General features: G+C 41.1%; 1 protein-coding gene across 3 annotated transcripts in view; it reads right to left on the bottom strand.

Annotated features, from left to right (window-relative positions):
• Nucleotides 1-27,477, bottom strand: part of LOC1279002 (Kv channel-interacting protein 4) — a 95,856-nt gene that overhangs the window by 66,722 nt on the left and 1,657 nt on the right. For all 3 annotated transcript variants that reach the window (XM_061655824.1, XM_061655823.1, XM_061655825.1), the window contains one exon: nucleotides 22,104-22,301. The gene's annotated coding sequence lies outside the window, so the exon portion shown is untranslated. The remainder of the gene's footprint in view (nucleotides 1-22,103; nucleotides 22,302-27,477) is intronic.

Genomic DNA, 27,477 nt, shown 5'->3' with positions numbered 1-27,477 from the left:
AAGAAGAAAAAACCAAACCACGAGCAAAATAACTTTTCCCAATTTTTGCTCTGTACACAACACCCCTGCACCAGTACTTGAGTACTTGAGAGCCATTGAAGAGTGGGTGGTAGCAAAACTGCTGCCAACGACATGCAAGCGTACTTTGCAATGCAGCTCATGCTCCGATAGGTCGGGTAAGAAAACTCGCGTATAAAACGTGCATAAAATAAACCACGATGCTGCTGCTCCACTTTACTCTAGGGAGGCAGCTGACTGGTGGGTTGCATTCCGATGGTTGCATTTGCGCTGCCTGGTGTGTATGATGCATTTCGATGCCGATTGTAACGAGTGCCGGAAGCATGGCAGAAATTGAAATGTACTTGAGCTACTCGTGGAATTGTAACATCAGAAAGACATCGTTCGATCAGGTTAAGCATGAAAAAGGGGAGAGAAATGCAACCCCTGTCAGGGAAATATACTCCACTCGACCGGCTTCCGCACGTTCGTGTGGAATTTCTGTCTGTGTGCGTAGCACAAAACCCGCCCAACTCACCTTCGATCGGCATTTTTTGCCCAGCTTGTGAGGGCCAAAAAAATTATGAAAATTCGAACCGAGAATCTGGCCCTGGAATGATGCGGAGAATTTCGTTGTGAAAATGTTGAGATGGGATTTTAGCTTTTTATGTGGATTTCTATGCGATTGGATTGGACTGGACGGCTTTAGGGTCTGCCGCTGTCACAGGGGACAAGCCTCTCGGTCAGGTTGGCGTATTGGTTCACCGGTGCAGGTGGAAGAAGGTGAAATATATGCTACCGCAAGGGGAAACCGTACCTTCGAAACGAACCAAGGCATTGTGCTTGGTAAACCGTTTCGCAAAGCTTTCCGAACCGCACACCGTGGTGAAAGTGAAATGAGGATAAAAGCTGCTTTCCACCTGCGCACACACCGAAACTCCGGGCGCCATTTTATTATGATTGATATGCAAAAGCCCGGGACCGAGGAGGGTGGTGCGACCACACGGGTTGACATGAACATTACGCAATGGGCAGGGCGACGGAGATGAATGAATCGTTTCGTTTCTGCGATCCGTACCATTTCTGTCTACACCGTTTTCGCTGTGGTCGTTGGTTCAGTTTTCAAACTCGCCAGCAACAAAAAAAGGGCGGGAAAGGTTATTGTTGCCATTTATCATTCGCTCGTAAGTGCCGGAGTGGTTTTGGGGACGCGAAAGCGATCACCACAACGTAGGCTTTCAGGGTATGATAAGTGAACTAAAGCTGGGAAACGATTTTTCTCACTTAACTTTAAAAGCTACGTTTAAAGATAAGGGGTGCAACCATTGTGGTGGGATTTGTTTGCTTATTTGAAGGACTATCATGTCACTCGAAACATTGCAGACTTGCTTTAATGTTAAACAAAGTATTTTTATTCAGTAAGTACGATACAAATCGTGCACACTATAAATGAGGATGTTTTGTGAAAGTAAAAAAAAATAACGCCCATCAAATGATCGAAATGAGCCCGTATCAACGCCAATCTGCCAAAAGAAATCCGAGGCCAATGTGCAAAGGAAAAGTGTTGCGAAATGCGTGTAAATAAAATGCGTTCTAATTAAATGATACATGATTTTACCGCATTTTTACGATGAGTGCCTTAAACTCAATGCAGATAACTGTCGAAAGCTTCTACAAACTGTAGTAAAGCCATATACTACAAAAATGGACAATGATAGGTCCAGGTATACGCAATCCTTTCGAGGGACGCGGGTTATGGGCTTGCTCCAGGTTCTGGAGCCAAAATCTAGAAATCTTCTTCTAAACATTTTCTTAAATTTAAAACAAAATCAAGGACAACCATGAATGTTGCGGGTTTGTGAATTTTTCACAGATACGCAACTCTCTATAACATAGATGGTTAATGTGTTAATGTGTATAAGTTCATAAAATCGCAATTTTCGAAGAATCGTGTCATGGAAAAGCAAAACTCAAACATCAAACAATCGTTCCGTGTAGAGTAATCTTTGCACTGCAACTTTTGTACCGTGAAAAATCTTCTGCGAGCTCTTTGTTAAAAAAAACGTCTCAGTTTTAGAACAAAATCAAGGGCACCCGTGATTGTCGCGGGTTTGTGAATTTTTCACAGAAAGACAACGCTCACGTTTTGCGACATTACGATCGAAGTAAGCCCTACATTCTCTAAAACAAGGAAGGTTTTATAGATAAAAAGTATCTTCAAAGTTAACATCCCTTTCCTTTTCTCCGTTGTCAATGTGAAATATGCAATGTGCTATTTATTTCTTGGGCTCGGGGTATCAGATTTTTCTTCAATTTTCAAGTTTAAGTTTCGAGTTCGGAGTTCCATGTTGTGAATTCCTGATTCCCAGTTCCCAGTTCCCAGTTCCCAGTTCCCAGTTTCAAGTTCCTATTTCCTAGTTCCTAGTACCGAGTTCCGAGTTCCGAGTTCCGTGTTCTCAGTTCCGAGTTCCAAGTTCCAAGTTCCCATTTCCTAGTTCCTAGTTCCTAGTTCCTAGTACCGAGCTCCGAGTTCCGAGTTCCGAGTTCCAACTTCTGAGTTCTAAGGTCCCAGTTTCAAGTTCCGAATTCCCAGTTCCCAGTTCCCAGTTCCCAGTTCCCAGTTCCCAGTTCCCAGTTCCCAGTTCCCAGTTCCCAGTTCCCAGTTCCCAGTTCCCAGTTCCCAGTTCCCAGTTCCCAGTTCCCAGTTCCCAGTTCTCAGTTCCTATTTCCGAGTTCCTAGTTCCCAGTTCCGAGTTCCGAGTTCCGAGTTCCGAGTTCCGAGTTCCGAGTTCCGAGTTCCGAGTTCCGAGTTCCGAGTTCCGAGTTCCGAGTTCCGAGTTCCCAGTTCCCAGTTCCTAGTTCTCAGTTCCTACTTCCTAGTTCCGAGTTCCGAGTTCCGAGTTCCGAGTTCCGAGTTCCGAGTTCCAAGTTCCGAGTTCCGAGTTCCGAGTTCTCAGTTCTCAGTTCCCAGTTCCCAGTTCCCAGTTCCTAGTTCCCAGTTCCCAGTACTCAGTTCCTATTTCCTAGTTCCTAGTTCCGAGTTCCGAGTTCTCACTTCCTATTTCCTAGTTCCGATTTCCGAGTTCCGAGTTCCGAGTTCTCAGTTCCTATTTCCTAGTTCCTAGTTCCGAGTTCCGAGTTCCGAGTTCCGAGTTCCAAGTTCCGAGTTCCGAGTTCCGAGTTCCGAGTTCCGAGTTCCGAGTTCCGAGTTCCGAGTTCTCAGTTCCGAGTTCTCAGTTCCGAGTTCTCAGTTCCCAGTTCCCAGTTCCTAGTTCCCAGTTCTCAGTTCCTATTTCCTAATTCCGAGTTCCAAGTTCTCAGTTCCTATTTCCTAGTTCCGAGTTCCTAGTTCCGAGTTCCGAGTTCTGAGTTCCGATTTCCGAGTTCTCAGTTCCCAGTTCTCAGTTCCCAGTTCCCAGTTCCTAGTTCCCAGTTCCCAGTTCTCAGTTCCTATTTCCTAGTTCCTAGTTCCGAGTTCCGAGTTCTCACTTCCTATTTCCTAGTTCCGATTTCCGAGTTCCGAGTTCCGAGTTCTCAGTTCCTATTTCCTAGTTCCTAGTTCCGAGTTCCGAGTTCCGAGTTCCGAGTTCCAAGTTCCGAGTTCCGAGTTCCGAGTTCCGAGTTCCGAGTTCTCAGTTCCGAGTTCCGAGTTCCTAGTTCCGAGTTCCAAGTTCCAAGTTCCCAATTCCTAGTTCCGAGTTCCGAGTTCCGAGTTCCGATTTCCTAGTTCCGAGATTCAAGTTCCGAGTTCTGAGTTCCGAGTTCCTAGTTCCTAGTTCCTAGTTCCGAGTTCCGAGTTCCGAGTTCCTAGTTCCGAGTTCCGAGATCCTAGTTCCGAGTTCTGAGTTCCTAGTTCCGAGTTCCAAGTTTCGAGTTCCGAGTTCCGAGTCCCGAGTTCCGAGTTCCTAGTTCCGAGTTCCGAGTTCCGAGTTCCGAGTTCCGAGTTCCGAGTTCCGAGTTCCGAGTTCCGAGTTCCGAGTTCCGAGTTCCGAGTTCCTAGTTCTGAGTTCTCAGGTCCAAATTCCGAGTTCTCAGGTCCAAATTCCGAGTTCTCAGTTCCGAGTTCCGAGTTCTCAGTTCCAAGTTCTCAGGTCCAAATTCCGAGTTCCCAGTTCCCAGTTCTCAGTTCCTATTTCCTAGTTCCTAGTTCCGAGTTCCGAGTTCTCAGTTCCTAGTTCCTAGTTCCTAGTTCCGAGTTCCGAGTCCCGAGTTCTCAGTTCCGAGTTCTCAGTTCCCAGTTCCCAGTTCCTAGTTCCCATTTCCCAGTTCCCAGTTCCCGGTTCCCAGTTCTCAGTTACCAGCTCCTAGTACCAGTTCCTAGTTCCTAGTTCTGAGTTCTTAGTTCCGAGTTCTCAGTTCCGAGTTCCGAGTTCCGAGTTCCGAGTTCCGAGTTCTCAGCTCCAAATTCCGAGTTCTCAGTTCCTAGTTCCTAGTTCCTAGTTCCGAGTTCCGAGTTCCTAGTTCCGAGTTCCGAGATCCTAGTTCCGAGTTCAAAGTTCCGAGTTCCGAGTTCTGAGTTCCAAGTTCCGAGTTCCGAGTTCCATGTTCCGAGTTCCGAGTACTCAGGTCCAAGTTTCGAGTTCTCAGTTCCTAGTTCCGAGTTCCGAGTTCCGAGTTCCGAGTTCCGAGTTCCGAGTTCCGAGTTCCGAGTTCCGAGTTCCGAGTTCCGAGTTCCGAGTTCCGAGTTCCCAGTTCCCAGTTCCTAGTTCTCAGTTCCTATTTTCTAGTTCCGAGTTCCGAGTTCCGAGTTCCGAGTTCCGAGTTCCGAGTTCCGAGTTCCGAGTTCCGAGTTCCGAGTTCCGAGTTCCGAGTTCTCAGTTCCTAGTTCCTAGTTCCTAGTTCCGAGTTCCGAGTTCCGAGTTCTCAGTTCCAAGTTCTCAGTTCTCAGTTCCCAGTTCCTAGTTCCGAGATCTCAGCTCCAAATTCCGAGTTCTCAGTTCCGAGTTCCGAGTTCCTAGTTCCGAGTTCCGAGTTCCGAGTTCTGAGTTCTGAGTTCCACGTTCCGAATTCCGAGTTCCGAGTTCCCAGTTCCTTGTTCCAAGTTCCAAGTTCCGAGTTCTGAGTTCCGACTTCCGAGTTCTCAGTTCCGAGTTCCAAGTTCCGAGATCTTCGTTCCTATTTCCTAGTTCCTAGTTCTTAATTCTTAGTTCCAAGTTCTCAGTTCCGAGTTCCGAGTTCCGAGTTCCGAATTCTCAGGTCCAAATTCCAAGTTCTCAGTTCCTAGTTCCTAGTTCCGAGTTCAGAGTTCCGAGTTCTCAGTTCCTAGTTCCTAGTTCCTAGTTCCGAGTTCCGAGTTCCTAGTTCCGAGTTCCGAGATCCTAGTTCCGAGTTCCGAGTTCCGAGTTCTGAGTTCCAAGTTCCGAGTTCCGAGTTCCATGTTCCGAGTTCCGAGTACTCAGGTCCAAGTTTCGAGTTCTCAGTTCCTAGTTCCTAGTTCCGAGTTCCGAGTTCCGAGTTCTCAGTTCCTATTTCCTAGTTCCGATTTCCGAGTTCCGAGTTCCGAGTTCTCAGTTCCTATTTCCTAGTTCCTATTTCCGAGTTCCGAGTTCCGAGTTCCGAGTTCCAAGTTCCGAGTTCCGAGTTCCGAGTTCCGAGTTCCGAGTTCTCAGTTCCGAGTTCCGAGTTCCTAGTTCCGAGTTCCATGTTCCAAGTTCCCAATTCCTAGTTCCGAGTTCCGAGTTCCGAGTTCCGATTTCCTAGTTCCGAGATTCAAGTTCCGAGTTCTGAGTTCCGAGTTCCTAGTTCCTAGTTCCTAGTTCCGAGTTCCGAGTTCCTAGTTCCGAGTTCCGAGTTCCGAGATCCTAGTTCCGAGTTCTGAGTTCCGAGTTCCGAGTTCCAAGTTTCGAGTTCCGAGTTCCGAGTTCCGAGTTCCGAGTTCCTAGTTCCGAGTTCCGAGTTCCGAGTTCCGAGTTCCGAGTTCCGAGTTCCGAGTTCCGAGTTCCGAGTTCCGAGTTCCGAGTTCCGAGTTCCGAGTTCCGAGTTCCGAGTTCCTAGTTCTGAGTTCTCAGGTCCAAATTCCGAGTTCTCAGGTCCAAATTCCGAGTTCTCAGTTCCGAGTTCCGAGTTCTCAGTTCCAAGTTCTCAGGTCCAAATTCCGAGTTCCCAGTTCCCAGTTCTCAGTTCCTATTTCCTAGTTCCTAGTTCCGAGTTCCGAGTTCTCAGTTCCTAGTTCCTAGTTCCTAGTTCCGAGTTCCGAGTTCCCAGTTCTCAGTTCCGAGTTCTCAGTTCCCAGTTCCCAGTTCCTAGTTCCCATTTCCCAGTTCCCAGTTCCCGGTTCCCAGTTCTCAGTTACCAGCTCCTAGTACCAGTTCCTAGTTCCTAGTTCTGAGTTCTTAGTTCCGAGTTCTCAGTTCCGAGTTCCGAGTTCCGAGTTCCGAGTTCCGAGTTCCGAGTTCCGAGTTCTCAGCTCCAAATTCCGAGTTCTCAGTTCCGAGTTCCGAGTTCCTAGTTCCGAGTTCCGAGTTCCGAGTTCTGAGTTCTGAGTTCCACGTTCCGAATTCCGAGTTCCGAGTTCTGAGTTCCGACTTCCGAGTTCTCAGTTCCGAGTTCTTAGTTCCGAGATCTTCGTTCCTATTTCCTAGTTCCTAGTTCCTGGTTCTTAATTCTTAGTTCCAAGTTCTCAGTTCCGAGTTCCGAGTTCTCAGGTCCAAATTCCGAGTTCTCAGTTCCTAGTTCCTAGTTCCAAGTTCAGAGTTCCGAGTTCTCAGTTCCTAGTTCCTAGTTCCTAGTTCCGAGTTCCGAGTTCCTAGTTCCGAGTTCCGAGATCCTAGTTCCGAGTTCAAAGTTCCGAGTTCCAAGTTCTGAGTTCCAAGTTCCGAGTTCCGAGTTCCATGTTCCGAGTTCCGAGTACTCAGGTCCAAGTTTCGAGTTCTCAGTTCCTAGTTCCTAGTTCTTAGTTCCGAGTTCCGAGTTCCGAGTTCCGAGTTCCGAGTTCCGAGTTCCGAGTTCCGAGTTCCGAGTTCCGAGTTCCGAGTTCCCAGTTCCCAGTTCCTAGTTCTCAGTTCCTATTTTCTAGTTCCGAGTTCCGAGTTCCGAGTTCCGAGTTCCGAGTTCCGAGTTCCGAGTTCCGAGTTCCGAGTTCCGAGTTCTCAGTTCCTAGTTCCTAGTTCCTAGTTCCGAGTTCCGAGTTCCGAGTTCTCAGTTCCAAGTTCTCAGTTCCCAGTTCCCAGTTCTCAGTTCCTAGTTCCTAGTTCCGAGTTCAGAGTTCCGAGATCTCAGTTCCTAGTTCCGAGTTCCCAGTTACCAGTTACCAGTTCCTAGTTCCTAGTTCCCAGTTCCCAGTTACCAGTTCCTTGTTCCTAGTTCCGAGTTTCGAGTTCCTAGTTCCGAGTTTCGAGTTCCTAGTTCCGAGTTCCGAGTTTCGAGTTCTTAGTTCCTAGTTCCTAGGTCCGAGTTTCGAGTTCCCAGTTCCAAGTTCCAAGTTCTCAGTTCCCAATTTCTGGTTCCTAGTTCTGAGTTTCAAGTACCGAGTTCCATTGTTTTGGATTCCGAATTCCGAGTTGCTTAGTTCTGAATTCTGAGTTCCTAGTTCCGAAATCGAATTCCGAGTTCCATGTTCCAAATTCTGAATTCGAGCAGTTTCCTGTGCACCCTCTTTTTCTCCCTTCTTCTTTGCTTCCTCGCTTTACTTGCTCAACCCCGTTCTCGTCTCTATAATAAAATTTTAGTAAAGACTGATCTGCGTTACTTTCCAGCGGTTGCTTGATTGCTTTTTATTTAGTTTACATCCATACAATGGCAACCGGTTTGGCAATGGAAAACACACTGCCGACTTAGTTTTTCGTGTTTTGAAAGGTAAGGAGAAGAATGATACAAATCTCCCTATACAAAACGAAGTAAGAGGTGACGCTCACGTCACGCTCACGTTACGCTCATAGGTGAAACGTTTGCTCGCTATAGGATCTTCCTGTACGAAAAAGTTACTCACTATAGAACGGTTTTGTTAACCAACTATGGGTGCTTGGATGATTATTTCTTTGCGGTGTTACCATTCTCCGAGGCAACAAGCAATGGTAGAGTGATTGAATCATTGAGGTATTCAAACTGAAAGACGTCATTGTTTTCTTCTACACACATGTTGAAAGTGTATCAATAATTATCAAATTATTCCCAGTGATTCTAAATAATTCTGTGGTGGATATTCTACCTCGCTCCATCCGTTTTATCATGCGTAGTAGTGTAGTTCAAAACGTTTAAATAAAAAGACTTGCTTCGAACTATCATGTACTTGCTTCCTGTACCATCATCCAAATGCAGTCAAATGCTTGCTTGAAAGGATTGCCAAATTGTACGCTATGAACGTTGAACAATTACAATTTTTCATTGTACTTTAACCCAAAAATGCGTGGTACCATGCAAAATAGTGAAACCAACTAGGACTAAGTGAACAACTATAAAACATACATATAACGGGTTTATATTTCCTATGGATCGGGTCTCCATACGCAGATTGTTAGATAAGGCTCAGTACGAGTTGTGTTAAACATTTGAAAAAAAAAACAAAAATTGAATAATTGAATTTTAATATTTTGTAGCGGGTACACGGAGCTTAGTCCCGCGGCTGTGTCGTTACCAAAAGAAGGGCTTTATTCTAACTTCCTTCTATTCTTATAAACTATCCTAATCCTCTATCCTTATCTATAAACCTAACCTAGCTATAATAATTCCCAATTATTATGGGATCAAGGTTGCTACAATTTATTCATCCATTGAAAGTATATCTTGCGGGAAAAACAATTGTATGGTTCAGCAGTGAAATTACAACTGAACTGCACTGTAAAACTGAAATGAACAGCAACTCCTATTGGGAAAAGTAATGGGATAATAATATACAGGGAATAACGACATTCCTGGGTCAGGGGTTCTTTTTTTATATGAGCACATGATGAAGCTACAAAATTAAATGAAGTTAGTTTAATTGTCTTATTAGCATTTAGCACTCCTGAATATCCATGGTTGCTTGGTACACAAATAGTCTTGCAGAAGATGAGGCACGAGTCAATAATAAGCCGTGACAGTGAGCCCTGTGGATGGAAGACTCGGACCCATATGTCATATGAACATGTCATGACATTTAATAGTAGCTATTCCATAAGTTCAGAATGACTAAATTAAATTTTCGTGGTGAAAATGGTCAATGATAGCGGTATAGCCAAACATCTTCTTCTTTGCCACAACAATCGTAGTCGGCCAAGGCCTGCCTGCGCCGCACTGGGGCTTGGTTTTTAGTGACTTTTGAATAAACCATAGCAGGATAAAAAAGAAAATAAAAAAAATAAGTATGATCAGTCATACTGGAAGTTGAACCCATGATTGACAGGTTGTTAAGTCGTTCGAGTTGACGACTGTACCACGAGTCCAACCGATAGTCAAACATACTGAAAAAGAAAGTGGACCACGATTGCTAATGTAATGGAACAACTAACATTTGTAAATAAGACAAAAATATGGAAGGACTATAAACCGGGATCACAATAGGATAGAAGCCTGTACCAAGATAGCAACACGATCATAAAAAGTATCAGTAAATAGACATCAAAAGAGAGCAGGATTGCTTACCTACATGTTTGAATGAAAACATTTAAATGTGCCCTGCAGTTAGTATACACGTCTTAGGTTCTGTTGCTTAAACCTGCAACCGGGCCAAATTAACTAGTTACAGTCAAAATTCAATAGTTGAATGCTTTTTAGCTGGCTTGCTTTATAGTTTACGCTCGATAGTGTGGTGCCACTTCAATTGAGAAGCGTGCATTTGTACAAAAAAAACGGTTTCCGAAAAAATCACCAAAATCACATGGCCTGTTGATACACATGTCTTTTTTTTGTATGGAAATACGTGTCAACTAAAAAGCAAATATTCAATAACGGGTACCGGTATGGATTCAGTGTATGTTTTTTTGGGGGCAGTTTCAAGAGCGGTATACGATCAAGATCAATTTCAGGTCCAGTATGAAAGTGCTTTTCAATCTTTTTAGGATCGCGGACCACTTGGCTATGAAAATACATTTGCCGCGGCCCATATCCATTGAGGAAATGCATTTTTTCAACTTATTTTGAAGTTTTGAATCCATTAACAACCCCCTACAAAAAACCGGCTAAATTAACTAGTCTATCTATACAAAACCGTACGGCCAGTCGAGGTGAAATATACTATGAAATGAACTATTTGACAGGTAAAATATCTGTATTAAAATCAATTTTAATTTTTTCAGATTTAATGTCTTTTTTTTTCTCGGATGCAAAAATATGAATGCGAGTAATAAAATCAAAGGAATGGCATAAATTCTATAGGATTCTTTACATTTGGCACTTATAACTCACTACTATTCCTATTCCTAAAGCTCCTCTAAGAATGATTGTTTCCGAATCAGTCTCAGACTAAATATGACCGATTGCTGTGGCATGTCCCTGCACTCACCGAGGCCATCCAATTCCAAGTACGCATTAGGCAAATGAGTCCATTATACTTCGGTTCATTATTTTCATTCTCTCTATTTTTTTGGACCCGATCGACAGCAAGCTTTCATTTTGCCCTTGTCCTTTTCCTGGCGCACGGTTTTTCTTACACTCTATTCGCAAACGATAAGCCGAGCACAAACGATGCGATGTGCCTGCTGGTGTAGCGTATCTGACAGCACGAATCAATAACGCTACACCGGTTCCAGAACCTTCACTCATACACACCGCACACACACACACACACACACACATACATACACACGCACACGAAATAAATGAAAGAGTTTCCAAGAACCAGCGGATGAACGTTTGCCGCTGCTCGCGGTTTACTTACCCCCGCGAGCTGAGCAAGCAAATTCCCTCTCATTTTTTTTCTCTCTCATACTAATACACACAAAAACACACACATACCTACACATCTAAGCACACAAATAAATGTACACAGTCTGAAGTGTGCTTTTCCTTCTCAGCATGCTACTAGCGCATCAAGAAGGTGTTCTTGATTTGCATGGCTAATAAGCAAAATTATTTACATACACAACATCCAGCGGGCGGCAATGTAGTGAGGGCCTTACAGTGTAAAAATGGAGACCAAAAAAAGCGACAATCGATTTATCCCAAGCAAACCGTAAACAGCTTTCGCATAAGAAATGCTTGGCAAACATTTAAGGTATTAGAAATAAACTTAACCTTTTGCATATTTTAAGCGTAATTGAAACAAACAGGCGAAAACGTTCTGTAGGACAGTTTAGAAGGTAAGATTTTCTCTGAAAACTTGTAGTTTAAACTTGTCTTAAAATGTGTCCCTGTACTCAAATTAAAGCTCTCCCTCCTATCAACCTAATTTAAGCTGCAAGTCAAACTAATCACCCAACAAAATGACTCACTGTATGGGACGAGATATGCTAAACGAAAAATACGCTTACCCTATAATTTTAATCCACTTCAACTTCAGCCCATAATGATGATTAGGTGCTTTTCGAAACGTGCCGCTACAGTCGACACCCATTTACATTTTGATGTCATCGTTAGGTCCAGTCAATATTAGCCAATTTCATAAAACCCTTCCCACTGTAATTCCATACTTACACCATCATAGCAAATAATGATGCCGTACCGTACATACCATGCCTGCTTCGTGCCCAGTGTGCACCTATCCTGTAATCCGCAGAAGGCGGGAAAGGGGGTTGGCAGGGAACCTAAATCCCAAACGTCCCAGCACGGAAACTTGTTGAGCGCGACCAGGCGCCTCCATCGAGCCGGGCGCAAAACGCACACGCTTTGATGTAGCCGAGATTCCGAAGCTTACGATGAAGTGCTAATGCTTCTGCCAGCACTTTGGCTGTGCAATCTTCCGCAAGGTAGGAAGCCGACCGGTTCGAGCCAGCGGAACAACTCTTTCCGCGCCCGTGTGGCGTGAGGCACGCCATCAGAATCAGTGCGACCGGGCGCTCGGGCGTTCGGGCAACTCAATTGCACGTTCACATGCCACGTAAAAAATGCACGAAATAATCCATCCAGTTATACGGAATGGAGGATGGTGGGCGAAAAGTAAACACATACAAGCACCCGGTTCCTGTTATCAAACGGTTCCTAATCGCTAACAATAAGTGCTAATGTCCGTCTGAAAGGCTAAGAGATGCTATTAAAACGATCCATTTGATTGTGTCGAAAGATACACGAACTTGTTTTGCTTGCGTCGCTGTACCACATCCGATGGAATCGAAACTCTCGCCACGCAAAATTCACGGGAAGGATCAATTGCCTGTTTTTCTTTCTTATTCTTTTGCTTTTGTTCCCCCGAAGAAAGCTTTTACAATTTGCACACTTTGCATTTGCCCTACTCCTATTCCTCAAAATCCACGCAGTACCATTTAGCGGAATTGAAAAGGTCGGTGAAAACCAATACACAGACACACTACTGGCCTGCACCATCGTTAACGAGAAGCAAGTGTTACAAGTGATGCGATTAAAGCGAAGGTGTAATGAGCTGTTAATAATGTAAAATCGAAATTCAATACACTCGGTTGCGTAGCCCTCCTCCATAAAGCTCATCGCGGTGTGAAAATGAATTTTAAACGATTGCTGCTACACACAACTGCTCACTGGGTAGTGCGGAGGAAAAATAACATAAAACACGTTTCCCGGTAAGGCAGACACAGAGTGAAATCGAAACATCCAGTGACATCGAGGTGAGTGAGCTACACACACACACGCACACATAGACAGGGAATGTTTATGTTTCATTATCGTCTCTTCGGCTGGGCAAAGATCAAATTCTATTATTTTCTCACTGCCTCGAGGTATAGTGCAGAAACTGGCAACCGGCTGGAAACGATACCATAAACGAGTTTGTACGAGTGGAGGAGGGCAGGCGAGTGACTCTAACAGTCTGATTTAATGACACGTTGCTTCCCGTGTGCTTGTGCTTGTTATTGCAGCATCTAATCGTATTAAGTCACATGCTGGTCGAATCGATTTGCAGAAGGATTAATTATGCTGGAGTTGGAAATCGAACATAAATATTGGTCACCGGTTAGCATGATTAAATGTATGAATCTGATTCCACGTTAAGTAAGCTCGCTATTTTCCGTTGTGTTTAGATGAATAAGCATCTATGTTGCACATGTTATTTCGCTGAACTTTAATAACTGGTTTTCTATTTAAGTAAGTATTAAGTATTTTCATCTATACTAACGCCCAGACCAGACCGTAATGAAAATTTTGACAAATAAAATGTAACACTTCGTAACGCTTCTTTTTTCGATCGACCAATTTCGTTCAACGGAGATCCTGTGGTAATGTCGTCAACTCGTACGGCTTAATTATGGGCTCGACATGGATTCAAGGCTATAATTGACGTTCTGGTACTGACGGTACATAATAAGCCTGTATAGGCTAGCATGTCCGCGTAGAACGTTATGCCAAATAGAAGTAGAAGAAGTAGAATTTCGTTCAACCCATTTGCCAAGCGAAATTCAACCGAAATTGCTGTTTGTTTTGTTCTACAGTGCACATCAACAATTTATCTTAAATTTCAGTTTTTTTTTATCAATTTTTCTCATCCAGATTTTGGTACACAATACGCAGTTTTTCACAAGCGTTTTTTTTTCGATTGCCATTTCGTTTTCCTTACGGTGGTTTTTCAGTGTGCCTGGCCTCGGCCGAATTATTATTGAAAGATAAATGAAATATATTTACTGATCATTCGATTAAGTCGGAATGAAAGTAATTTCGTTTAGTATTATTCGAAATAATGTATAACGGCCTCAATGGCCAGTTTATGAAATTGAAAATAATTATTCGTTCTTTAGTAGGAAATTAGTTAAGTAGGAAATAATTCACACAATGGTTGTTTTGCCAAAAAAGAGTGCTAATGAATTAAACAATATATTTTAACTAAACAACAGATACAAACTAGATAGAGAAAAGAATATATTCAGAACAAAGGTAAAATAGGAGGAGAAAATAAAACCTAATTATCCTGTAGTTATTTTGAACAAGAAAAAGGACGATTCAAAACAATTTGAACAATGATGACATAGCATAGTATATTGAATAAAATATATTTAAAAAATAATATTTGAGAACACGTTTTTAAAGATTTTTTTTATTTTAGTACATCAAAAACGAGTTTTGAAATGTGTTTACAGTGAAATCTCCCTAAGTTGAATCTTCAAGGGACCGTCAACTTAGAGAGATATTCATGTTGAGGAAAACTAATGAAGTTGTTGCTATTAAGTTTCCAAGAAACCACCGATTTTATTTTATTTTTGTACATTTTATCTAATTTTGTTTGAAATTTCGTTAATTAGATTCATCCTACTACACATATCACCAGGCATTGTACCATGTCATAACATTTATGGTTTTCTGAACATGGTTACATGGAACATTTCAACTACAATATACGTTCGCACGCTCGATAATCCACACTTTTGACAGTCAAATTCATGAGTATTCGATCAAAAGTAGTGAAATATGATTAAAATGATAAATATGTTTTTAGTTTTAGAATTTCAAGCTTTTTTAACAACATGAATGTATGTAATGTTATAATTATCTCATGAAACGAGACAAAAATAAGGAGTTAAAGAAACACATCAAAACGTCATTCGATAATCCGCACTCGATCAAGTGCGGATTACCGAGCGAATATTGTACATTGCGTCAAATCCAACATGGTGAGAGAAACATCAACAGCACTAGAGAAGGAAGATGCATTCATCTTAGCAACGAATCTAAATCTTAGCAATCTAAAGCGTAAGGTACATTTGAGATAGTAGGCGAAAATAATGCTATCAAAACGCGGCGATATGACGAACTTTAAATTTCATAGCCAAAAGTTAGCGACTTCAATAAAAAAAACGTGTAATAATAATAATAACAATTGCCATTAGAAGATTTTAAGGCTTTTCAAATAAGGAAAGGAAATACTGATTAGAGTTGGAATGAATAAGTAAATTTAAAAGCTTTGGTCGAAAGTTCATAAACAAGTAAATAACATTTTGACATTCGATGTATTATTGTACAAAAAAACATACATTTTCTTAGTTTGCATCGAAAACACAAGCTTAGCTTTTACTCAATTTACAAATATAATTAGAAATGAGTCCCAATATGTAATATAGAATAAATAAAAGGATTGTGTACACCACTCACAATTACGTTGACTAACAATCACAACAATCGCACTCGCATCATTAAATATTTTGACTTTTCAACTGACAACACTAAGACTACAGACTTCAGACACATTTTCAAGGTTGGTATGTAAACAGTTCCCACCCACATCTACCACCACCACCACCACCAACCCCTGCCGACAATTCCTCTTTGATGTGTCACTTAAAATGATTGAAACGATAAGAACTGGCCCGCGACCTCCCAGCTGTATGCATTATAGAGCAGCGCGAACGCTCCCCGAGGAAAGATTCCGGTTTGTTGCCCGGCTGCTCGTAAAACGTTTGCCTCGGGGAAATGGTAAACGAAGGAGATGGCTGTTTTCCACCGCTAATAAGCCTTTTAGAATTTTCAATTAGATAAAACAGGAGTCACTTTAATACTGTATCCGTGTATTGTGTTTGATACCTTTAAAAGCTATCATTTTTTAATGTGTCTTGTGTGACTGTGTGGCTGTGTGTAACATGTGTCCCCTAAACTCCCTAAATCTATATTGTTCAAATTTTGCTAATCCAACGAAGCGTGTCAGGGGACAGTTTCAATTAAAACCAATCTTCTCACTACACCGCTCCACCCAAAGCATCGTACCACAACGACACAATTTCGCGTGTTTCCCGAACCGTTCTCTAACGTCGTTGCAAAGTGCATTTGCTGCTTTAAATCACGTTAAATGTTCGCCCTCACCCGCACAGCGTCCCAGCGCTGCTAGCTGTTAGTTGACACGGGACAGTGCTTGCCCGCGGCTGCAATGCAACGGAACTCACCCCCACCCGCGCTCCCAACACGATGGAATATAATTCAATAAAATGCACAAGTGCAGTTACGCTCTCTTCCCTCGCTGCCTTATCCAGCGCAGCTCCATCGCCGGTACCAAATCATAATTAAATCTAACGATAGCTATTAGCGCGGTTTCAAGTGCCGACGCAGTTTTTCGCTCTGCGAGAAGCAGGATTTGGTTTGGCTTGTTTTCCGCCCGAAAAGTGGAAAAGTTTTTTCAGGGCAATTTTCCACTTCACAGTGAAGTGTGCCAATTTCACAGTTCGTGTCTGCGTGTGTGTGTGTGTGTGTGTGTGGGAGCTTTTCGGAGCATTTGGCGCTGCAATTGGCATTCGCGTGGCTTTGAAAGGTAGCTTTGAAGCTTCATCAACCAACTCGATTGACCATTTTCATTGCGTGGATGTTATTGAATGCGGAGTTATTTGCGGACATAAATTTTAATCTGTTATCGAGTTGGTTGTTTAAAGGCTGATTCGCCCGGATGGTATTTTTTTAACCCCCGTTTCCGTTCCGATAATATCTCGCAGCATGCCAAGCTCTCGATGGAACGCATCGTGAACGGGACATTTATCACACTTATGCGTGCGATGGATGCTGTGCGAAGGGGAACAGTGTATGATACAGTGTTGCTATCAGCCGCCCAATGCCACCGGGCGTCCGGTGCGTCCCTTATTGTATCGAACGTTGACGCTTGTGGGTTGATTCCGAAGCGGGCAGAGCGAAAACCGAAGGCAATAAATTATCGACCATAAAGCACGCGCGCCCGGAACGACCATCGACCGCGTGCGTGCTGGCGCGAGCGTTGATGATGTCACGTTTATGCGCTTATGCGAGATGATGAGGGAACGAGGTTAGCTATTCCCGTTGCGCCGGCAACCACTGCATCGTTGCAACGTGCTGGGCCGCAAAGTGTACGCGGTGTGTGCTGGTTGATCAGAAAATGCTTGCAAATTATTGAAACTATCAATGGAAAAGTTTACACATTCAAAACTCATAATGATCACATTGAATTATTTTACAATTATTATTATTAACTTTTTTTTAAGTTTTGAAATTAAAATTGAAAATATCTAATTATGTTTTAAATGTATTTACATCATTCTAACCAACATTGAATACTTCCTTTTCAATATATTTAGCTGCTTTTTGAAAGCATTAAATTTATGAACTGTAAGAATGTACAAGAAAACGCATACAACCAATAAAACAGCGCTCAATAAACAACGACATGTCTGTGTCGATACAAAAAAGTACACGGAAGATCCTTGAAAACGATAAAATGTGCTGATGATATCAACGTGTCATCAGCATCAACAAAACCATCGCGTGAATACTCACAAGCATACACACGTACACTTGCACAAACTGTTGACACGGGTGATGATGCATCTCGGTGCATTCTCGGGCTTGCATGTTTTGTGCATACTGAAAATTTAATCAATGTCATTTAACACAACCACTCCCCCTACGCCACCTACGCTACGCTCGTGCACCGAACGCACCGAGAATGAGCCGGTTCCGATCACAACTTACGCAACTGTCGACGTTCGCTCGGGACATTTACGCGAGTGTGAACAGGCAGCTGTCGTCAGCATGGTTGGCGATGTTTGTCGAATTTCCTCGCATTCCTCTCGAATTTTCTCGCAAGCGCTCGAAGCAACTCCGGGACTCGATCGTAAGTCAATAAATTAGTACCGAACCCGGCAATGGGTGGCGCGAGTGCTGACGTAGCACCGGAAAAGCTGAGTGCATAGTCATGTTTTTTTTAGCGGCAGCATCTATGATGCAATGACGGAAGATGATTCGGCGCATATGGTAAGCTCGCTAACACTGACTGGCAGTTATTTTTGAACCTTTTTGTATACTGCAGTAAAGTATATTTGTTTTCAAATAGTTTCCTTTAAGAGCGGCACGGTCAATAGGTACTAAGTCAACAGGACTACCGAATGTAATCAAAAAGCTAAATGAAAGAGAACTCATTCAAGAGAATATATCTAAATATTATCCTAAAAGTTCGTGAATTGACTTGATTACTATTCTTTCTCTGGAGCTCTCTATTTACTCGTCTAGTCAGTCTTTGTCTAGACCAGCGATCTCAAAGTGCAGCTCGCGAGCCGCATGCAGCTTTTTGATATCGAGATGGTGGCTCTTCATATATTAATAACAGTATATAACAGTTCATATATTTCATAGAACTTTCACACATTGCTGATCTTTGTTTAACATTTAGGCTCTTCCTATGAAACTCTACGAAAAGTTTGTACAATTTGGTTCTTCCAGTAGCAAAGTTTGCCGACCGCTGGTCTAGACGAATTAACCTTTTGTTTTTTCACAAAAATACTATTGCTATAGATTTTTTTCACTTTTTACAGAAAATGTCCTGTCATCACCTTAAAACTTAAAAAAAAACTAATTTAGCCCCATGCATCGACTGCAATCGAGCGAATTTGCTAAATCTTCCTATGATCACTACAGCTCTACTTAAATTCGACAATCAGCCACAGCGAATACGTAGGTCATTAGACGCATTAATCACAACATTAGTACAGTATCGTTCGGTTTGCTTCTCTCTTAATCTCTATACTTCATCTCAGCAACTCCCAACAAACGAAATAGTACCGAGAGGTAAGAAACAAAACCTACTGCAGATACGGCATCGTCACCGAGAATCAGAAGAAGCTATTGAGGAGTAATTTCAATCGGAAACATACTTTTTCTTCTTCTTTTAGGTGTAAAGACCTATGCAGTATCATGCCAGCTTATAAAGGTTTGCAAGACTTACTAATATCACGCAATAAGGTAGTCAAGACCTTGCTACGGAAGCACCTTCCGGATGGGAATCGATTAAGTCCGGACTTTTAGGAACTGACCTATCTATCGAATAAACTGCACCGGGTATGGCGCTTAAAGTGTTCAATTATCATCAGTATATTAAGGACGAGGGACATTGTCCGTACTCGCTAGTGTAATTTCTATTTTCACTAGCGCATCTGGCGGCGGCGGATGGAAGCTTTTTTGGTCATCGAGGGAATGGTCATGCTAAATCTCAAAATAAAGTATTACTTTCAACGTTTTCCATTCCGAACATAGATGCAATGCGTAGAAAACATGCGTATCTACCTTGAACAAACCTTTTCTTGTCCGATTTCAATAAAAAAAATATGGAAAAATAACATATGTTCTGAAGCGGCTTCAAATTGTTCGGAAAAATGCTTCGGTCAGGCGCCGCCAGATGCGCTAGTGAAAACTGAAGTTACACTAGCGAGTACGGACAGTGTCCCCCGGCCTTTAGGCATTAATTCTCGACGGCCTATTAAAGTTAAAGGCTGAGCTACATTGATCGTACTCGGTGGTGTAATTTCGATTTTCACTAGCGCATCTGGTGGCGGCTGACCGAAGCATTTTGCCAAACAATTTGGAGCCGCTTCAGAACATATATGTTATTTTGCCATGTTTTTTACTTAAATCGGATGAGAAAAGCTTTGTAAATGGTAAATACACATGTTTGCACGCATTGCATCCATTTTCACAATGGAAAACGATGAAAATAATACTTTATTTTGAGATCCAGCACGACCATTCGCTCGATGATCAAAAAAAGCTTCCACAAGCCGCCGCCAGATGCGCTAGTGTAAATCAAAATTACACTAGCGAGTACGGACGTAAAGGCCGGGCTACATTGATCGTACTCTCTGGTGTAATTTTGATTTTCACTAGCGCTCTTGGCGGCGGCTGACCGAAGCATTTTGCCAAACAATTTGGAGCCGCTTCCGAAAATACGTTATTTTCCCATGTTTTTTACTTTAACTGGACTGGAAAAGCTTTGTAATTGATAGATAAATATGTTGTGCAAGTATTACAGCAGTTTTCGCATCAAAAAACGGTGAAAAAACTAATTATCTTTGAGATCCAACACGACCATTCCCCGGACGACCAAAAAAAGCTTCCACCAGCCGCCGCCAGATGCGCTAGTGAAAATCGAAATTACACTTGGGAGTACGATCAATGTAGCCCGGCCTTAATACCTTTAAGCTATGACCAACTATGCAAGTATGCAATCTATGAAAATTACACTTGTCTCGAACAAAGGTCAATCGCATACATTAGTTAAGCATACAGTAGTGCTAAAGTATTCATGTGTAAGTATTCATGTAGATGTTTTAAGTATCCGATTATCTACCGAACAAAACATAAAGGCCGGAAGACATTGTCCGTACTCGCAAGTGTAATTTCGATTTTCACTAGCGCATCTGGCGGCGGCTGTTGGAAGATTTTTTTGGTCATCGAGGGAATGGTCACGCCGAATCTTGAAATTAAATAGTTTTTCCATCGTTTTTTGTCATGAATATGGATACAATGCGTGCAGGACATACCTTTTACGAAACTTTTCTCGTCCGAATTAAATACAAAACATGGAAAAATAACATATTTTCTGAAGCGACTCCAAATTGTTTAGCAAAATGCTTCAGTCAGCCGCCGCAAGATGCGCTAGTGAAAATCTAAATTACACTAGCGAGTACGGACAGTGTCCCCCGACCTTAACAACTTTAACGGTAAAAAAATGGGAACGCTATTCAAATAGGCTATTCAGAGTTTGAATGCAAGTTTATTTATATTTTTATTTTTTAACGTGAAACAATATAAAGGTATTTATTAATATTGTTACAATCCGGTCCCCATACCTCACTGAATTATTGCATAATCCTAATCCTCATAATAGGAGAAGTGGTGCTTGTTTTGGTCTTATATCGTTAAAAGTTCGGATAAAATGCATGAATGGATGAATGAAGTAATGAGTCATAGAGAATCGTAAGTTAAGCCAATAAGAGGCTTAAGCCGGACTACATCGACTACGGTTATATTTTAAAAACTATCTCTTAAGTTTAGCATTTTATATCAATATTAAACTTTTTAATATTTTTACTTCCTGCACTTTTAATACCAGTGAAATAAAAAAATTTGATAATTGCTTCTACAATGCTACTTTTATAAAACGTGTGATAACAATGTCAAGGTGCAGCTTTTTACCATCAATTGCACTCTACCAACAATTCCAGTTCTATACCGTCGGGCAATAAACGCTCACGATAATAAAGTACCACAACCTGCACAATCATCATCATTTACGATTGTCTCTCAACCAACCAAAAAAAAAAACAAGACCACATCACCCGCTAAACCTCGTAAATTATTCATTTAAAACTTTGATCATCTCACACTATCCACTCCGTCGGATCGTTCGTTCGTTCGTTCGGTCGCCTCGCTCAACTAACACGACCGAGACACGAAAGTTGTTTTAATGGAAATCGTTTCGGTACACACAATTAAAGTGACTTAAAATTAACAAAAACTAATACCCGAGCAGCGGGACCCCGGGCTGAGAGCGGTGGAATTTTGTGTCGCTCAAGCACAAGCCAGCCAGGCTCACAAAAACTTATCAACCAGTGAGGACTGCGTTTCGTTTGTTTTTCACGACGGTGCAGAGGATGCGATTGCGATTTTCGGAAGGTCGTATCGTTTGTCCCCAAACCCCAAACCATGGTGGGAAAAGGGGGGGGAGCAAAAAAGGGAGGAAAGCTCATCCGGTAGTTCATTGCTCGTGCACTGGCTCTAAAATATACACCCGCTTCAGTGTAGCAGATGGTAAAATAATGAAGCAGGAAAGGGATAACGAAACCGAAAAAAAACCTACACAGATACGTAGAGCAGTAACAAAGGTGGTTTGAAAAGAAGAAAGGAGAAGAAAAACAGCTCGACAAAGCTCGGACTAAACCCCCAGGAGGAGCGTATAATTTGCCCCGGCAGTGCAGTTGCAATCTGCAATCAACGTTACTTACTGCACCAGAAGGGGCACAGGCAGCATTTAGCGACGAGTTTCGGGACGGGGTCGCAGGACAGGTCGCCCGCATCATAAAATCTTGTGCATAATGTCAGCCTCGGCAAGGCAGTAACGAGCCACCCGGCCCAGGTTACTGTTGGTGGGCGTGTTTTCCTTGGCAAGAGACTGGCAAGAAGCAAAGCCTGCAGTGACAGGAAGTGAGTAACAATCTAATGCCACCGGAGGTTTCCTCCCACCAGATCTTATTATATCACCTGTGTATGTGTGTGTTTAAGGGGCAAAGGGAAGGGATGGTTTTGAGGTAGTTATTTGGGAAAACTTTTTCCATCTGCTGCCTGTCTTGGCTTACCTTTCGATGCAGGTTGTCCTGGGCACGGCGTCGCTATTAGCTCGCCGCTGTTCGCTGTCGTCCACAGTACGTCCACGTTTCACACCGCTGCCGGAAGGGACGGTTCACACTGCTTTTGCACGTGGTGCAAAAATTTCCAATCAACGAGCACTCACACACACACACACACACACACCTGCTGACAGTTTTACACAATCACTGTTTCGTAAGAAAATTGATGTTAATGTGCACTTGGGGATGGAATGTCAAGGATGGAAGGTGGCAGGAAGCGGTGCCGCAGCGCTACGTCGTTGTGTTTGCTAATGGTTATTTTGCAACCCTGGGAGTAGTGTAATTGTATGCTGGTTCGGGCAAGTTTGTGTGACACACACACACACACACACTGAGCTCCACATCAGAAGTTCAAGCAGAGTGGCAGTTACATTATTTCTTGTGACATGTGTCAAAACGTTACACTCATTTCACCTTTTCCCACGGAACCGGCTCTACACTGTTTCATGCTAATCTTATCCTTTTGTATCCTTTGTTTTAAAATCACAGCGGATTAGGTTATAAATTTTCAATTTTCTCAACCCATTTTCCGGCGGCCAGTAAGAATTGTTTTCCTTTTTCTTGCACAAGCAAAACGAAACGACACAGACAAGTGGCATCCGAAAAGGCTGAACGGAGTGAAAAAGCACAGCCTTGTCGTAATTTATTCTTCATTGGCTTTTAAGCTTCCGGTTACCGGGACCCCCCGGGGCGGATTGTGAACCAAGACAAGCAAAGAGCAGCACACAACAACAACAACAAAAACGCGAGAACTGTGAAAAATTCACTCCGACGGTGATTTGACGCTATCGGTCGTCGGCGCTGCTGCTCCGAGCGAAAACCAACCAAGCTGGGCTTTTTGTCTTGGCTTTTCCACAGGGATTGTTGTTGTTGTGATCATCCATTCCATGAGCAGTGTCAGTGTGCGTGCGTGAGTTGGAGGATGCAATCTTAACGTAGAAAAAAGATTTAAGCGAAATAAAGCCACAAGCGTCACCTAAAGTTAAAGGGGAGGAAATAAAGCGTTTTGTCCACCTTCCGCTCCAACCCCTTAAGCACAATGAAAAGTCCAAAGGAAATATCCAAGGAAATAAGCATAAATCGCTGTAAAGTTTCAAAATGAAAAGCTAAAATATTTTGAAATTATTATTAGTTTTACTTACATTTGAAATAAAAATATAATTATTTTCTTTAATTTTACTTTTGCTGTTGATTACATTGCACAATGTTCGCATTGTTTTCCAGAATGGTTATAAAACATCGAAATATCATGAAAAATAATACAAAAGTTTAGCTAAAATAAAACACAAAATATTTCTTTAAGCGCCATTCAAAATACCATAAATAAAAAGAAACAAAATAAGATTCCAACAAAGCACAATAAGTTACTTTGCATATTAATAATTATGTTTATGAAATAACATCCAAACCTAACAACTCAAAGCACAAAAATACACTAGAATTACCTTACATGTTTATACATTAAAAGCTAATGTTTAAACTAACCTAGTATTGCTTCAAACAACCTTTTGTTTTTTACTTCTTAAAATTTCAGTACTTCAGTATTTATTTATGATTAGTAACGGTCCTTCGTAGCCTACATACATAAAAAAATAAAGGACATATAAATAAGCGTTGCTATCATCTAAAGCAGTGATGACAAAATCGTTTTGGGTCGCGGGCCGAACTACGGTTGAAAATATTTTCTCAGGTCGCAGTTGAGCCTTATTATGGACTTATTCCTGGACCTAGAATCGTATCGACATTTTTTAGTAACCTCCAACAAATAATTCACGACAAATTGTCTACCATGCATTTTTCATGGTGTGAAAATTAGGGAACATGGAAATAACATTATAATAACCAAAGTAGTTGATGAAATTCACTCATACTTTACCTCAGTGGCCAGACGATCTTACTCAGAAATTTAATAATTCATATTCTCTTTCTCATTTCTCATATTCTTTAAACCTCATACATCGACTTTACACAACGACACACTAATAACTAATAACGATTACTCAACATTTTAGCACAACAATGCCAAATATTGGCTAACTATGTGGCCTTTTGTTTAAGGAAAGGAGACTACATTAATCAATCTGATACAATTCAAACCATTTTAAACTGCTTGGTTTTTAAAGATTTTTAAAGATATCGACTTAATTTTTGCAAAACCATTGCTACAGAGTACCCTCATCAATGAAATGGAGAAAAAGGTATTCCAACACATGGTTTCCGAACTTCCCAGAAAGCCTGAAAGTTAGAAAATGGGTGACAATATGGAGTGTCCGACTTTAGGGTGCCGTCAGGAAACAAGTACTAAAACAAATGCTACATGTCATCTTCGCGGATACCTTCCCAAACTAGCAACCTTACCAAACAAATGTGTAACTTACATCACACTTCGTTAATCTAACTATAAAGGCTGGATGTTGAAACCTTCTTCCTCAGTGCATAAACATTAATACACTCGTTTTTATTATCTTATATACAGTCTATTTCTGGGCCATTGACATGTCTGATCCAAAGCAATATATTCTTTTGAACATCGCAAACATTTAGCATCGAAGGACAAGTTGATTTTACTGGAATAGACACTAAAATGTTTGACATCAAACACAGGTAAAGCATCAAAAGCAACACAAAGATCCGATCAAAAGAACAAATACAAAAATCTCGTGGCATTGTTAATATTGCTGATTTAATATAAATCAGCATGTGAAATAATTCAAGCGAAAGTGTTAAATACATTTCAAACAAATGTATGAAATAATCAAATGAATCAATGGAAGTACCCGATGGTTCACGTAGATATAGACTTCCTATTGAAATCATAAAAAATACATTTAAAAAAACCAGTTGTCTACAAAGCATAATTGACTTTGAAGCATTTTTTTTTCTTTACGTATCTAGTTTTAAACGATAGTAAATTCTATTTTATTTAATGCTTTTTTAATGTATTCTCAACAATGTACAGTAGACTGTTTACAACGAGTTTCCCTTGTAAAGAGTTTTTCGCATAACGAGCAAATCTTAATGCTACACGAATACCCCTCTTAACGAGTAAAATCTCGCATATCGAGCAATTTTATTTTTATTCCCGATAAGAAATTATGATCATTTCGAGACTTTCAATACTAAGAATCGTTAAATATCAAGTAGCAGGGTTTTCCACGATATATTGGTCAGTTCCTATGATTTTTTTTATCCCGTCTTACGATTTATTCATCAAATTCCATAATAGATTTTTGGTTCTTTTTCCATAATTTATTGGTGTCTTCCGATTGGAAATCAATACAATTGAACCCAAAAATTCTGGGAAATAGCCAAAAAACATGTAACAAAAAAACAAAAAACAACTAAGAAATTATGGGAAGCAAACATACAATTATGGGAACTGGAATAAATCGTGAGAAACCCTATATTTCCAAAACGGGCAGTGTATAAGTGTTGAAAAGTGTAAGGGAGAAGACATATTAACACCCACTGCCAGTCCAAACTCACAAATAAATAAATAAATAAATAAATAAATAAATAAATAAATAAATAAATAAATAAATAAATAAATAAATAAATAAATAAATAAATAAATAAATAAATAAATAAATAAATAAATAAATAAATAAATAAATAAATAAATAAATAAATAAATAAATAAATAAATAAATAAATAAATAAATAAATAAATAAATAAATAAATAAATAAATAAATAAATAAATAAATAAATAAATAAATAAATAAATAAATAAATAAATAAATAAATAAATAAATAAATAAATAAATAAATAAATAAATAAATAAATAAATAAATAAATAAATAAATATCTAAATACATAAGTAAATAAATAAATTAATTAATTAATTAATTAATTAATAATCGAAAATGTATGAAAAAGAGCCTCCCGTATAACAAGTGAGTGTTTGTATCAGATTAAACTCATTATGAAGGGTCCCACTGTATTTATTTAGCATAAAGAATACACTTTATTGTATTGTTTTATCAAAACTAATTTGGTATAAAATTTTTAACTTTATATTCTCAACAATATACAGTTAATTTAACGACACATGAGTACCATGTTGTGGTTAAACAAAAAGCTATGCAAAGTATCATTGTTTTTAAAACATTCGCGCCAAACTTTCCTCTACCCACCGTGCAAACGTGCCTTGAACCCCTTCCCAAAAAGAAAAAAAAACTGAACGTCGGTAGTGACGATCCAACCAAAAAGCACAAAAAAAACGAAATGAAATCATCCTCCCAATTTAGCAAAAGCTTGCCAGCACGTTTCGACCTTGGCGTGGCGCGTCTTGCCGACTGGAGCAGCAAAACAAAGCATGCGATGAGATGAGAAAGTGTGTGCCTTACGTAGTGTTGACAACGATTGCCATCAGCTTTCGTTATCGCCCGTCCCCAGCCGTTTGGTGCGGCTGGGTGAAGAATGAACCTCTCGGCAAGCAGCCGCGGACAACGGAGAAATGGAGAAAAACCACACTTGAGGAAAGCAACAAAAACCAACCCACAAAAAGGCACAAAAGGGCATGGAGAGCCTCGATTTAGCCGAGATTGTGTCATGACGTTGGTGCGAGCCACCAGAGTACATTGTTTTGATATCCACCATGCGTGTGTGTGTGTGTGTGACGTATTCTTGCTTGAGCTCACAGTTTTAGGCGCACTTTTAGGCACACGGGCCTCGCTTCTGCAACTGGAACCGATCTCACGCAGAGCGGAAAAACGTAGTTTGATGTGGTGGAAGGCACAAAAGCAAGCAAACGGCCCTGCAGCTGCAGCCGATTGCGCTACGGTGGCGGGCTACTCATTCGTGACGTCGCACATATATATCTTATACACGCTTCCGGGGGGTTGTGCATGTGAACCACGCCATTTCTATCCGACGCACAGTGACTGCATACGAAATGCGACAAAATTGCCTGCTCTATTGTCGTTGGCTCATGTTTTATTTTTTTAATCTGCAAAACATGCAAAGAGGACAACAAAACACAAAAAGAGCAGCAGCCACGCTGTTAACGAGATTGTGGCGGGGCTTCTTTTTATAATGTGTGCGATAATACGCCCAAAACTCAATTATGTTCCGCTAGAACTGAGAAGCACAAAAAAAACCCTCTCCAAAACGGAGGTTTAACATAATTAAGTCGTTTTTAACCTCTAAAAAACTGGTATAGAAAGCATTAAGAGCTACTAAGCGAGTTGAGTTCGTTTGAAAAGCTTTCGCTCTGTTACGTGAAAGCATCCCATGGAATTCAGTAGAGGGCAATAATGCATCAAAAGAAAAGGTCACCACCTACGGCAAATGAAGTCATTATTAGTGCATCCCTTGTTTT

This window comes from Anopheles gambiae, chromosome 3, assembly GCF_943734735.2.
Source record: "Anopheles gambiae chromosome 3, idAnoGambNW_F1_1, whole genome shotgun sequence".
Taxonomy (NCBI): Eukaryota; Metazoa; Arthropoda; class Insecta; order Diptera; family Culicidae; genus Anopheles; species Anopheles gambiae.
The sequence above is the reverse complement of the archived record's forward strand: the minus strand, read 5'-3'. Positions and strand labels throughout refer to the sequence as shown.